Raw genomic sequence first — 16411 nt, forward strand, 5'->3', positions numbered from 1 at the left:
TCAAAAAGTGATACCCCAAATTATGAATTATGGCACTTTGACATGCTGAACTAAAGAAGCAGCCTCAAGTTCTTTTGGATCTGTTTCCTCCCTCCTGTTTCAATCTTCTGTCTTCTCCCAAAGCTCAGGATGAGGTTGTTCTTTTAAGTTACCTTAACTACTTAGAAATCAGACCAACTAAAGAGAAGCACAATGGTCTTCAATAATCTCCTTGAAATTTCATTAATCAGAGCAAATTAAAACTCATATAACAGGAGTACTATTCAGTCATAAGAAACAATGGTAATATAGCACCTCCTGTATTTTCCTGGATAGAGCTGGAACGTATTCTACTAAGTGAAGTATCTCAAGAATGAAAAAATGAGCACCACATGTACCTACCATCAAACTGGTTTCACTGATTAACACGTAAGTGCACATATAGGAATAACATTTATCTGGCATTGGGCAGATGGGAGGGGGAAGGAGGGGATGGATATATGCATACCTATTGAGTGCAATGTGCACCCTCCAGGGGATGAACACACTTGAAGCTCTGCGTCGGGGTGTGGGCAAGGGTAATATAGGTAACCTAAACATTTGTACCATCTTGTCAACTGAAAAACAAAAACAAAAACAAACTCTGTAAAACAATTTTAAAGAGATTTACTCTGAGCCAAATTTGAGGACGATGACCTGGAGACATGCTCAAGCCTTGAGCAAGTGGACAGCTGTGTCTGGGTTACAGTTTGGTTTTATACATTTCAGGGAGACAGGGGTTACAGGTAGTCATAAATCAATACATGGGGAGGCATACATTGGTTTGTCCTGAAAAGGTGTGCCATCTTGAAGGGAGGGGTTACTTACAGGTTATAGCTGGGTTTAAAAATTCTTTGGCTTGTAATTTGATTAAAGACATGAATCTTTGTCTAGAGGCTTGGAATGTTTCAACATAAGGAACTGTTATCAGAGATAAGCCACCGGACATAGATATGTTGTGTGAATTGAGGACCTGCAGGTTTGTCTTGCATACCCTTAGGCCTGTTAATGGGTTACAAAAGATGTCCCCAAGAAGGGAGGGGGGCATGAAAAGGCATGTCTGATCTTCTTCCTCCTGGCAGGCAATGTTTTAGGATATTCCTTTGGCCATGAGGGGCTCCATTTAGTTAGCTGGTGAGGGGGGTGAGCCTTAAAATTTTATTTTAGTTGACACCCATAATATGATGGAAAAAAAAACCTCATATCACAGAAGAGGAGACTGAAAATTAACCAGATAAATGTTGTCCCAAACTATTTGGTCTCTGATTCCATGTAATTCCCAAACAGAATTATTTATTAATCATTGAGCATTTGGGCTATTTGTTCCTCCTAAAAATTATTTACTACCTCTCAAAATTGCCACATTTCCCCTATCTTTCCTTCCTCTATGAAGAAGTGTGTATAAGCATTGGACCTCATTTGGTTATTGGGTAATCATTTTCTTGTGATTTTCCCCATGCTTATGCATGTTAAATAAATTTGCATGTCTTCCTCTCCTATTAATTTGCTTATTTCCAGTTCATTTTCAATGAACCTTTAGAGGGTGATGGGGAGGCTTTCCTTTGGCCCTTACAGGTGGGTTAAACAAATCTTTGTTTTTGGACCTATTCTGTTCTGCGAATCTATTTTTTAACCTCATCTGAAATTAAGAAAATAATCACTACTACTTGATTTTCCATGAATGGTTGTGTGTTGGAAATGACTGGCATTGTCTCATGAGAGCTGATTATTAAATTTTCTGGGATTTTGTGAGCTGGTTATTAAACACAACCATGATTAAAAAATAAATTATATAAACTTATATTAATTTATTTTTTATTTTTTATTTTAGCATATTATAGGGGTACAAGTGTTAAGGTTACTTATATTGCCCATGCCCCCCCTCAAGTAAGAGTTTCAAGTATGTCCATCTCCCAAACGTTGCACATCTTACTCATTGTGGTTGTATATACCCATTCCCTCCTGCCCCCTCCCACCTCCCGACACCTGATAAATGTTACTCCTATATGTCCACTTAAGTGTTGATCCGTTAATATCAATTTGCTGGTGAGTCCATGTGGTGCTGGTTTTTCCATTCTTGAGATACTTCACTTAGTAGAATGGGTTCCAGCTGTATCCAAGAATATACAAGAGGTGCTATATCACCATTGTTTCTTAAAGCTGAGTAGTATTCCATGATATACATATACCACATTTTATTAATCCACTCATGAATTGATGGGCACTTGGGTTGTTTCCACAAGTTTGCAATTGTGAATTGTGCTGCTATAAACATTCGAGTGCAGGTGTCTTTTTCATAAAGTGACTTTTGATCTTTTGGGTAGATGCCCAGTAGTGGAATTGCTGGATCAAAGGGTAGATTCACTTGTATCACTTTGAGGTATCTCCATATTGCTTTCCACAGAGGTTGAACTAGTTTGCAGTCCCACCAGCAGTGTAGGAGTGTTCCTCTCTCTCCGCATCCACACCAGCATTTGTTGTTTGGGGACTTTTTGATAAAGGACATTCTAACTGTGTTAACTGATATCTCATTGTGGTTTTGATTTGCATTTCTCTGATGATTAGAGATGTTGAACATTTTTTCATATGTTTGTTGGCCATTATTCTGTCTTCTTTTGAGAAGTTTCTGTTCATGTCCTTTGCCCATTTTTTAATAGGGTTGTTTGATTTTTTTCTTGCTGATTTTCCTGAGTTCTAAATAGATTCTAGTTATCAGCCCTTTATCAGATGTGTAGCTTGCAAAAATTTTCTTCCATTCTATGGGTTGTCCATTTGCTTTCTTGACAGTTTCTTTGGCTGTGCAGAAGCTTTTTAATTTCATTAGGTCTCATTTGTTTATTTTTGTTGCTGTTGTGATTGCCTTTGGGGTCTTCTTAATTTATACTAAAAACAAAGATAATAAATATTCAAGACAACATTTCTTAATTATTTTACTACAATTTACTATTGGCTATGCTATTTAGGTTATTTATACTTATTTTATCAGCACAGTAGAAATACCATCTTCCTTCTGCATCTGTAGGGATTTGATTCCAATAACCCTCACATACTAAAATTTTTGGATGCTCAAGTGTCTTATATAAAATAAAGTAGTATTTTCATATAGCCTATGCACATCCTCTTATATACTTCAAATCATCTCTGGATCATTTATAGTACCTAAAACAGTATCAACACATCACTTCATTCATGTGGATTCAATGTAGCACTTACTCAGAGTGTGACAAAGTTAAGTTTTGCTTTTCGAAACTTTGTGAAACTTTTTTCTGAATATTTTAAATCCACACGTTGTTGACTCCATGGATAGAAAATCTACAGATATGGAGTGTAAGGATGGCCTTGTTGAAATAACAGGAAAGATCTAATCCCATAATTTTTTAATAATAGATAAAGATCAATCCTATAAGCTCTCTCTCCTCTCTCTGCTGGCAGGCAACCTGCTGGGATCTGTTTTCACAAATGTTTGATAAAAGTCAACAGAAAAGAAATGTAAATCTTAGTCTTTACATTCACTAGCTCACAGCCTTTAGAATTTGTTTCTATAGCCTAAAAGTTCCTGATAAGTTCTCAAATGAGACAGCTGAGGGGTAAACTCCAAGCCTTTCTTTCCTGCCCAAAACCATATCTCAGGAGCAAAAAATCACATCCCCTGTGATAAGCCTGACTACATGTCAAGAGATAACAAAGTCTCCAGGAACAGAACAAACAAGAAAGACAAACTGCCTGTTTATTACTCCATAATTACTATTTTTCTCTTTGTCCCCATAAAAGCAGCAAGCCACTTGGCCTTGCTGGTGGCATCTCCCTTTTTTTTCTTTGGGATACCAAACCATCTCCCTGCTCTCTTCCCCCTTCTTCTTGCTCTCTCTCTGTGTCTCACTCTCTCTCTCTCATTCTCTGTGTCCTGCTTAAAGGATAAAATAAACCTTTTAACTTTTATATCTTAATCTCTGTGTGAGAAATCTTTCTCCACCTGCACCATGAGCACCTACTAGGCATTCCACTGTAATAGGAGGGCTGAGTATACTATAGAATGGTGTGTTCCTCTACATCTCTTTCTAACTCCACATTCAGTGAAATCAAGTTTGCAATTTGAAACTGGGCATGAATTACCAAGGAAATCACCAAATGCTACAAATGAAAGCTTGATTTATTTTTTTAATGATTGACTAGATCAGGGATTGGATTTGTTAGTGTTCCAATAAAACTTCATCTACAAAAATAGATGGCAGTCCAGATTCAGTTTGCACTTTACAGTTTCTGAATCTTGATCCAGCCATAAAAAGTTATGGAGAAGATGTTAATAATGCAATTTAAACTCAAATATGCCATGTCTCCAGGCAGTACATTGTAAATATCACAAAAAATTGAGAAAATATTATTTCATTATTTGCAAATTATTATTCAGTTCAGTGAGGAAATTGATCATGTAATTACTGAATGAGGGAAGTTCCAACATACACCTTCATAGGTTCATTTTTGCCTTATTAATTAACCTAAACAAAATTGTCAACCATCATTTATGCTAAAACTATATTCATTCATTGATTATACCAAAAGTAGGCCATGGCAAGAAAAGTTCAGAAAAAAAATCTTATAATAATCAATTTACTTTAAGAATTTATATTTCATTATTATTTTAAATTGCTACCTAATATTTATGTTAGTAAAATTTATAATAAACATATATATTTTTCTAAGAAACTGATTATTAAATATTTACCAGCAAATCATTACATATAACTGTCCTATTCTACTTATATTATGGCTGTGGTTTATTTGATGAGATTTTTTAAGAACTATAGCTATGTTTAATATAAATACAAACTTATTAAAATAGCTACACTTAAAAATTAAACTAAAATGTAAAAAAGTCTAAAGATCATTCTTTTAAAGACCTATATAGACTTAAATCCATTACTATTATCAATCCAAATTTATTTTAATGCTGATCTCACAGCTACAATTGATAATTAGACTTTGGTTTTTAAATCAGTATAAATTATCTGAGATAATTCAGTAGCTGTTCTTAGCTTATCCTGTGAGCATTGTAAGTGAATCACCTGTGTGTGTGTGTGTGTGTGTGTGTGCACATGCATTTGTGTGCATGTGTATTTAGTGGGTGGTCAGAGAGAGTGAAAAGGTATGATGAAGAGAGAAAAAACAAACAAAATAAACAATGAAAAATTACTACATTTTGAAGCACCAAGTATAAATTATTCATGATTGTTAGCCTTATCTGAGGGCAACCACTCACCATTCCTATGAAAGGCTAACTGGTTTTTGTATTACTCATATCATTAGTGAACTATTCTTCTAAATGGTTCTTAAAATTTAAACATAATAGTACCCTTGCAACAGTAAAATTATCCCAGAGTCTAGCAACTCTTTGCAAACTCCCTTCTTAGAATTCATCAAGTCTTTCATTTTCAAATAACTCTGCTTTAAAATAAGCTTAAGTAGAAAACCTAAGGAGGTCTTTAAAAATGATTTAAAGAGGCTTTATCTATATCAAAGACTTATGTTTGCTTTACTTTATTCTTTTTAGAAGGCATTCCATATATGTGTGAAAAAGAAGAATTATACCTCTCTACACATGGAACATACCTTGATCCACTAAATCCATAGTATATAGGGAAGCAGTCTATAATAGGGTTTCACTGTGCTGCTTTTCTATTATCATCAGCACATTGTAATCCTTCCAAAGTGTCTCTGGCCTCTACTATGTGACATTTCTTAATCTACCATTGCAGTACACTTTCTTGTCTTCCTTTTATTTAAAAAGCAAGTAACAACCAATTGTTTTACAATTAATGTGATCCATAATATGATCAGATTTTTTTAATTAGAATTTTAAAAGTTTTTAATCATATGAATTCCACTCTACATTTCAAAATATTTCATACTTTCTACAGAAAGCCTTTCTATAATAAATATAAAGACAAGCACTCTGGGAGGCCGAGGCAGGTGGATTGTTTGAACTCAGGAGTTCGAGACCAGCCTGAGCAAGAGCGAGACCCTGTCTCTACTAAAAATAGAAAAGAAATGAATTGGCCAACTAAAAAAATATATATAGAGAGAAAAAAATTAGCTGGGCATGGTGGTGCACGCCTGTAGTCCCAGCTACTCAGGAGGCTGAGACAGAAGGATCGCTTGAACCCAGGAGTTTGAGGTTGCTGTGAGCTAGGCTGACGCCATGGCACTCTAGCCTGGGCAACAGAGTGAGAATCTGTCTCAAAATAATAATAATAATAAATAAATAAATAAAATAAATATGAAGACAATATTTGGGATTTGCAGAATCTTCTAGCCCATTTAAAAACAAAAGAAGTTGTAAATACCCAGAACATAATATATGTATAAATTATAAGTGAAACACATCCTTGCTCCAAAGCTATTTAAATTACATTTATTATAGATACATCCCATTTATGAGGTAGCCCGATTCCTCAGATGTAATGGGATGAGCTTTTTTAAGTTTCTGTTTCGCCAGTCGTAGTCTGCAAGCAACCATGAGAAGCAGCAAAGCAGTGATAGCCAAACCCAATGCCAGGGGGAGCAACTGCATCTTCTTCTGAGGCTGGGTGTTCCTTACCTCCTCGATCGCCCTTTCACTCAAAGATAAAATTTTCCTCTTTTCTCTTCTTCCCTGAGGAACTACTATCTGGCATCACAGGAATTACTTGAGTTGCTGGTCCTCAAAAGGCAGAATGATTCCTCTTCACTGTGTTCTATAATGCAGGTGGCTGGTTTCGGGCAGTGGCTTTCTGGGACTCTTCTTCCTCTGCTCTTCACTCAGCCCTGTGGCTCTGGCTGGGCAGGACTCGTTGCCGTGTGAGTCACAGTCTTTCGGTCAAGGCCCAGATTTTGGCAGAAGTCTTCATCAGACCCATCGGGACACTGCGGCACTCCATTGCAAGCCAGAGTGATGTCAATGCAGCAGCCATTGTCATAGAAGAAGTGGTAGCGGGAGCAAACCTGCAAACATCCTCCCGTGGAATAATCTGTGGTAAGCACCCTCACAGACATGTCAGAGCTTCTCTGCCCGGCAGTGTCGGTCACGGTCAGCTGGAAGGTGATCAATAATAATCTGATCAATAATATGAAGCCTTTTATTTGTTTTTCAATTTATCTGGAAACTCACCCACAGCATCTTTTGCTTTCATGGGATTCCAGAAGCTATTTTTAAAATACATTCTCCCTACAAATTTTAGATAGATCAAGTTTCTATTCTGCCTGATTTTCAATGTATTTTTTGCTCCCTATTGATGAATAAAAAGATGGGGGAAGAAACATTGATTTTTATGTGCCACCTATAAGAAATCTAAAGACCAGGTGACAGAAATAAATAAAAAGGAAAGCACTCAAACCTAACTTATTAAAACTTATTTTCAGAATCAAGAAAGGAATGGTTTGGGGAATACAGAATTCTACTATCCACTGCAGACTAGTGAAGCATTTTCTCCTACCTATGAGGGCTAGAAATCTCCTTTTCCAAGCTACTGAATGATTCTGATATAAAGTTTTAGTCCTTAAATTTGGAAATTGGTGTCCTAGATGAGTGTTTGTTCAAGTGTTTTCCCTAGACCAGTAGCATCAGCATCACCAAGGAAAATGTCAGAAATGCAAATTCTTGAACCCCATCCCAACTTTACAAAATCAGAAATTCTCAGTATAGGTTTCAGGTGATTCTGATAAATGCTAAAGACTGAGAACCACTGTCTAGAATATAACATACAGGATAATCAATTTCTGGTTATTATAAGGTCCCTTATAGGTTTAGAAACTTACTTATTAATTTTATATTTATAAATATTAAACATTCACCAAAATCACCCTTTATCTTTTTTCTAAAGAATAATCTTTATTTTCTTTCTGTTGCTCTATAAATCTTTGTGTGCATATATTTTTTCAAGAGAATTATTGTACATGAAGTGTAGGTAAAATTATAAGCCTATTGATTCATTCTTAAACAGCATAAATCCTGATCTCTGCAGAATCACAATTGGAATCTAGCAGACTTTTGTCATAAGGAAAACACTAGGTTCTGGTGATTTTGGTGAGGGAACTAAAGCTGCAATTGAATTATTTTTATATTTATCAGATTATTATTACATGGGAAATAAATTTGTTGATAAAATTTTGGTACAATCCAAGATTTATGAAATTTCATCAGATATCAAAATTTATATCTGTTGATACTTAGAAAAATCATTTTGTTTAGTTTCCTCAAGGAGTGTATGGTACCGCTGATATAATTAGAAGTAAAATTGATAACTTTTAAGACTCAGAAGATACCATAAAGTCCATCTAGTCCAACGTCTTATTTATTGATGAAGGATCAAATTGGACATAAATGCAGTCCATAAATTGCACATAATTCACCATTATACAAATGCAAGCATTAATAATAATATGAGGACAATAGTTAGGTGAAGAATAAGGGCAAGGCTCTGGCTTCTGGAAAGTGACTAGGGATAATTTTACTATAATCTGTGTATATTCAAACATAACCAATGAATTTTCTTACATATTATATCACTGAAGCCACATTAATAGAGAATAAAATATTCTTTTAAAGATTCAAATCTAAGATTATAGAACATGTCAAAGATACTTCATAAATGGAATGCTTTAAAAGTGAATGTTTCCCAATACTTTCAATTTAATTTAATGCATTTTGTGCTTATGAAAAATATTTTAGAAAATCTCAGACATAAAATCTTCCTGAGATCAATCTTTTTTTCATTCAAATATCAAATGAAAAGCAATTTTCAGCTCAAAGTTACCACTTATTGCTTTCCTTTGTTTTCTGCCCTTTAGCCACTTTTCAATTTAATAGTTAATTTCTCTGCCATTTCATGATTCCATACCCTTGACATTAACCTTTTATGTGTGACTCTGATAAATGCTTTCTGAAAATCATGTAACATCACTTTAAATGTGTGAGACTACAAACTAGTGCAAACTGTATGGAAAATAGTATGAAAACTAAACTCACAGAACTAAAAATAGACCTACAATTTGATCCAGCAATCCAACTACTGGGTATTTACCCAAAGGAAAAAAAAAGTCATTTTTATCCAAAAAACGTTTGCACTAGTGTTAGAGAGGGAATGGCCTGGAATAAATCCTCCACTCTTTTGGGAACTGTAGCCTGGCCTACATCCCTGAGGCAGGTTAAGTGTTTTGTTAAAACTCCCAGGTGGCACCAGCCCCCTGGGTGGGTGGCTGGCATAGTTCACAGGCTTTGTTTTTGGCAGAGATGGGACAATTAGAATAGTTAATCACAGCAATTGCTTGAAGCCAAGAACCCTCCCTTTGACAGCTCTGCATTTTGCATATGTTCAGGAAATCTGGGATTTTGAGACAAGGAGGTATACCATATTTCCTCCTTTGTCAACAAAGTAAACTCTTTTTTCTTCCTACTCAAACCACTTGTCCTCATTCTTCTGATTTGGCCTCATGGACTGAGGCCATGAAGCTGAGTTTTGGGTAACAGTAGAACGTTTATTGCAGCATAATTCACGATTGCAAAGATGTGGAATCAAGCCAAATGCCCATCGATTCATGAGAGATTTATAAGATGTGGTATATATACACCATGAAGTACTATTCAGCCATAAGAAAAAAAATGAATAAATATCTTTTGCAACAATCTGGATGGAGCTGGAGACCATCCTCCTAAGTGAAATATTGCAAGAATGGAAAAACAAATACTGCATGTACTTACTATTAAATTGGGATGAACTGATCAGCACTTGTGCACACATAGAAGTAAAACTCAACAGAAATCATTCAGGAGGGAGAAGGGAGGAGTGGATGGGTGAAATCACACCTAATGGGTACAGTGTATACTATCTCAATGATGGGCACAGTTATAACTTTGACTCTAGCAGTACAAAAGCAATCCATGTAATCAAAGCATTTGTACCCTTATAATATTCTGAAATAAGAAATAAAAATAAAACAATTTTAAAAAGTGTGTCTTCTTTGAAAGAGTCTCTTCAGGTATGTTCAGTGTTTTTCAGGTATGATCTTAGGTTGTGAAAGCATTTTGACTGTTGATCAAGCTATGCTTTTTACCCCCAAATGTTCCTCAATTGATGTTTTCTTTTTTTCAAGGCCTGAGCATTTTCCTGTTAGTCATGCCAAGTTAATTGAGTTATGACCAAAAAAAGGTCCTTTTGGAGTAAGTGAAATCAATGTTTGTGGCTTCACTTCAAAAGCAAATATTTTTAAAATCCCATTATAGGCTAATAAAGCATACATTTATAAATAATTAGATATTCATAGGTATCCACTCATATTTACATACACTCAAGAAAGTATACACTTAGATTTTCTTATATACCTTACACAAATATTTACCTCTTTTTAATATATAATCTCCTACAATAGTAAAGTGAGTGGTATATAACTTGACAAATAATGAGTGATGGCAAGTCTGCTTTAAATTTTACTGGTGTACATGAACTTAGAAATTGATTTCAGTACATAATGACCAACAATCCTCATGTACTTGAACTATTCCCTGAGTGGATATTAGGTTGTAAACAAGACACATCTAGAAGCTATAGTAATTATTTTTTGACTATATTAAAGCGGAATTTTTTTAAACTGTATTCCATAGTACTGTATTATTATACTGGAGCCTGTTGGGGTTTCATGCAATATTTATAATTAGCAGCTATATTTCAGTTTTGAAATTTGAATAAAAACCAAATGACTTCATTTATTCTCTAGCCATACACTGCCACAGGATAAAAAATATTTACCTTCTGTATGTTTATCTCTGCTAAATTTCTGAGTTAAGGAGAACAAAAGTTGGTAATGTATTAAATGTTCTTTCCTCATGAGTATGCAAGAGTCTTCAGTGATAATCATGGCCTAAATTTTGGAGCATCTGAAGTAATAACCTGTGCATCTTTCTGTGCATGACCTTCTCCCTAACCTCTGTTGGGTACATCCAGTTTAATTGACTGAGTTTCTATCTTGGTTTGTGTGTCCCAGTCTCTCCCAATGGACATTGATATCTCTTTTCCATACCTGGAATATTTTTCCTGTACCATTTCTGACAGATTTTTCTGTAAATACATGACGTTTTTGTTCCCCTGAAAATGAAGAAACAAGACAACTCGGAGAAGCCTAGAGTCCTTCTGGCCTATTCTTTAATCTTTTGTTACCACCACATCCTTCATTTTCCCTGAGACTCTCCTTTTGGACCATTTGCATACTGACATTAAACTTGATGTGAATTTATTGTCTACAGCCTCTGGAGATTGAAATTTGCAATGTTGGCCATTCCCTGTGGGAATACAGTCAAAATGTTCCTGGCTTATTCTCTTTTTCCAGGGCCTAGAGACATATATAATGAGCAAATTCCAAGTAAAAGGAAGTGGGGCACAAAGCCTGGTACTTTTCATGTTTCTATGTCATTGAATTGCATGATAATGCTATTTAGAAAGGGATGTTTGTCTATTGTACTTTTTAGATGAGAAAACCAAGACCCAGAGAAGTGAGGGAACTTCCCCAAAGTCCACAGATAAGAAGTAGAAGATACTGGATTAAAACCCTCATATTTTGGAGTCCAAAATAAAAGTATGTTTTTTCTATAATACCCAGCCTCATGGGTTATAACAATTGGGATATAGAAAATATAAAGTGATCAATTTTTTTACCTTTCAATCAATTCAGTATTAGTAATTATACTAATATTCATCTGCGGTTGCTGCTATTGTTATTGTTGTTTGAAGGGAGGGAAAGGGATATTGGATTCCTTTCTTTCAGTATCATAAGGAGAGAGCCAAACCTGAGCACAAAAACCAAAGAAGAAAAACATATATTAATAAAAGTTACTTGAACAGAGCAAACATATTATTATTTACTATTATCACATGTCCAATTTCATAATCCTTACCTCTTGAAAACAAAGAGCACCCATACCTAATGGGCTCTTGGTGTTGCTAAGGAATATGTTGTGCTGTTGTTTCTTTCTGAAACCTAGACCTTTGATATTTTAATCTTGCTTGTGCCTCATATTCTAAAACAGCAAACATTTCTCCCTTTTACAAGTAGTGAGCATTATTTTTTATTTTGTCAGAAGCCAAACACATTTTGTACACAGCACTAGTAACTAATCACCTATCAAAGATTCAAGCATATGATAGAAGTATAGTATTCTGTCCATGAATATTCTTAAGTTGTTAATTTGGTCACAGTTGCAAGGAGCTTTTTATATCAACCATCAATAAGTCAAGGGCTTCAGGCAAATCAATTTTATAATTTTGACTAGGTTACTAAGTTATTATTTGCTCAAATTTAGCAGATTTTATTCAAACTAGTTTATGAGTGTATATACACAGCTTTTGAAAACAGGTTAACATTGAATTTTCTAAGCATAATTATTATTGAACTTATATAGGAGCAATCTTAAAGGAAAATAATGATTATTACAGATCAAAATTGAGAGCTGAGTGGAAAAGTTTTACTTGCAAGCTGAGAATTCAATCCAGCACAGAGTCTATGTAGTAGGCTCTAGGGATAAGAGATAAAACTCAGGAAGGATGAATGGGACAGGTCTTTAAAAGCCAAAAAAATATCTGCCTTTCTTCCTGAATAAACCAATTTGCTAACTACTAGGTGGGGGTCAAGGTTGGCATCTGTGCAATTTTGGGAGAAAAAGGGAAGTTATACAGAGATCTGAGCTCGAATATTGAGATATATACATGGTGATGAGAACACTCAAATAACTTAGCATGGGGATCCGTACCTAAGTGGGCATAGAGGCATGTATATAGATGCTGGGGGGTATGGTGGGTATACAGAGGGTAGAATATTGGAATCAGTGATGGAAGATTGCTTATGAAAGAGGTCAAGAAATTTCAGCCCAAAATATGACTGCTTGGTATAAAAATTACATTGGGTTGCAGGTCCCTTGAGATCAGCTAAACATTGGGGGGGATTTTTTCTCTATCTGCATAAACTGGGCTGACCAATCAAAAGATCCAAGGAAGCAATTGACTTCCCTTTCTCTCCCTGTTATCTCAATTTATTGCAGGAAGCAACCAGAACTGGCCCAAATCATTTAAAACCTAATACCTGTCTCTTAGGTTAATTTACAAGTTAATCTGTTTCCCCCATCCATTCATCCTCCCTAGCAACCATTTTATTGCCCCTAAACAGAATTACCTATACTCCTCATATTCCCCCTCCTTTCTAAAAGGCGTGTATAAAAATATCTGAACTTCATTGGGATATGGAGTAATCACTCTGTGAATCTCCCCAAGCACATATTAAATAAGCCTTTCTCTTATTGATCTACTTTTTTTTTTTTGAGATAGAGTCTCACTCTGTTGCCCAGCCTAGAGTTCCCTGACATCAGCCTCTCTCACAGCAACCTCAAACTACTGAGCTCAAGCAATCCTTCTGCCTCAGCCTCCCGAGTAGCTGGGACTACAGGTATGAACCACCACACCGGGCTAATTGTTTTCTCTATATGTTTAGTTGCCTAATTAATTTGTTTCTATTTTTAGTAGAGACAGGGTCTTTCTCTTGCTCAGGCTGGTTTTGAACTCCTGATCTTGAGCGATCTACCCCCCCCTCGGCCTCCCAGAGTGCTAGGATTACAGGTGTGAGCCACCACACCCGGCCATTAATCTACCTTAATTGTCAGTTGATCTTTCAGTGAACTTTAGGGAGAAGGAGCAATTTTCTCCTCATCCTACACTTACATAGAGGGTAGATTAATTCAATCAGTAAGTATACTTAAGATAATAGGGGCCACTTGTCTCACTATCAGAACAAGGAGTTGCAGATGTGTAAAAGCAGAATATTTGAATAAACACTGCTTTTGTATTAGAACTAAAGTTATGGGTGTAAACTCTAATGGTTTTCAATATATAGAGAGATGGAATAGAGGTATGTGTTAATTTTGGGGTGCGTGTGTGTGTGCATGTGTGTATTTATGTACATTCATATATTTCTGGGCTTTGTCTGGGAACAGTGCTACCTAATAGCAATGAGCATATGTGCACCTAGATCTTGGTTTCTAAAAGCCATTGTCCACTAAAAGAAATAACAGCTTCCTTGAAAAATGGCTGATTGCAACACTAAGACGGGGGAAAAAAAAGAACAAAAGGAACCTAGAACATTTTGTTATTTCAGAAAGCAAGGAAGTACTCAAACAATGATGGGAACATGGAAAAGGATATAGGGGCCAGTGTAAAGACGTTCCAATGGCCAAATTAGGTACAATTTGAGAATCAAAATAAATAATAACAATAAATTATAACCCATTGAATAAAATGAAAATTTGTGAGCCCATACTGACATAAATAAATAAAATACTAAGTTAATCAGAGAAGAAAAGTCTTATTCTTAACAGTAGCAGGTTAATTAGCAAAACGGGAGATGGAATATTGGAAGTGAAAAACATCTTTTTATAGCCATTACAGTAATAATTATTTCAGTCAAAAAATTCAAACACTAGTGAGTAATGTTTTCATAACGAATAAGATATTTCCATAGTCTTAGTGCATTTCCCCATGAAATATTTATTACAAAGAAGAAAAAATAACTTTACAGTATAGAAACCTGGCTGACATCACCTCAATCAAGTAAATAAAGTAAACATCATCAGGTCTGGGAGAAATAAAAATCCTGTGCACTGAGGATGAACTAAGAAGAATGAGAAAAATATTACTTCGATAATTTTCCAGCCAAAAATGTATAACCTCAATCACACAAACCCAAATTGAGGGAATACGTTAATTTCCTAGGGATGCCATCACAAATTATCACAAACTTGGTGGTTAAACATATGGAAATTTATTCTTTTAAAGTTCTGGAGGGTAGGAAGTCTGAAATTATGGTGTCAGCAGAGCTATGCTTCCTCTGAAGGCTCTAAGGAGAAGAATTCTTTCTTGCCTCTTTCAGCTTTCAGTAGCCACAGAAAATCTTTGATATGTCTTGGCTTATAGACACATCACTTCAATTACTGCATCCATCTTCATGTAGCTTGCTTCTCTGTGCTTCTGTGTGTCCTCTCCTCTTCTTATAAGGACACAAGTCATTGGATTTAGAACCTACCCTAATACAATAATATCTCATCTCAATCCTTAACTAATTACATCCACAAAGATGTTATTTTCAAATAAAGTCACATTCTGGGGTTCCTGGTGAGCATAAATTTAAGGGAAATTTATTTAACCCATTCTAAGGATTTTCTACAGAATTTCTGGCCTATAATCTTCAAATGTGCCAAGGTCATGAAAGTTAAGAAAATATTTAGGAATTGTTCAGATTAAAGGAGAATAAAGAGCCATGACTACTAAATGTAATGAATCTTAACTGGATCTTTCTACTACAAAGAGCATTGTTAAGATGGTAAAATTTGAATGGGGTTTGAGGGTTACATGGTAGTAAAGTATCAGTGTTAATTTCCTGATTTTGATGCTTACTTTGTAGTTAGGTAATAAAATGTCTCTGTAGGAATTTCACACTAACACATTCAGGAATAATGAAGAAATAGGTTGGCATTATAAAGTACTACCAAACTTTTATAGATTTAATTTTTTTTTAAATAAAAGCTAAAACCAGAAACTCTTCACCATATTACGGAAGCAAAGTTTCTGAGTGTTATTGATTGGTTGATGATAAAGAATTTGTCAGTAACGTACATAGTTTAAAGACAGCTTCATACATGTGGAACACCTTTGGAACTATGGTAATACAGGTGCCTCTGGTGTTTATACATCTAGCTGTCTTGATTTACATGTTATGTGCCCAAATTGACAATATATTACACAACCATGGATATAGCAGTGTAATTAGGATAGGTTGTACAGATCAGAATTTACCTATAACCTTGGATAAGTGGGAAAGAGTCCAGGTTATATCTATAGATCTATAGATTATCTAGTCATGTAGCCATTTAAATTCTATATATACACACAAATATATATATACACACACATATATATACACACTACATTTTATTTTACATAAAATATAATAACTTCCCTCATTTATAATTTCTTTCTATAGAGAATTGGAAGTCTGTTAAACTGAAAACTACCATTTGATCCAGCAATCTCAGTGCTGGTTATTTACCTAAGAAAAAAAGACTTTCTATAAGAAAGACACATGTACTCAAATGTTTATAGCAGCACAATTCATAATTGCAAAGATGTGGAAACAGCCCAAGTGTCCATCAATACATGAGTGGATTAATAAAATGTGGTGTATATATATACCATGTAGTACTACTTAGCCATGAAAAATAATGGTGAATTAATACCTTTTACATTAACCTGGATGGAACTGGAGACCATTCTTATAAGTGAAGTATCACAAAAATGGAAAAAAAAACAAACACCACATTTACTCTCCA

General features: G+C 35.1%; 1 pseudogene; it reads right to left on the reverse strand.

Moving 5' to 3' along the window:
- Positions 1–6430: 6430 nt before the first annotated feature.
- On the reverse strand, positions 6431–11117 carry LOC105885342 (low-density lipoprotein receptor-related protein 11 pseudogene; annotated as a pseudogene).
- Between the last annotated feature and the right edge of the window lie 5294 nt (positions 11118–16411).

Source organism: Microcebus murinus, chromosome X (assembly GCF_040939455.1).
Source record: "Microcebus murinus isolate Inina chromosome X, M.murinus_Inina_mat1.0, whole genome shotgun sequence".
Classification (NCBI taxonomy): Eukaryota; Metazoa; Chordata; class Mammalia; order Primates; family Cheirogaleidae; genus Microcebus; species Microcebus murinus.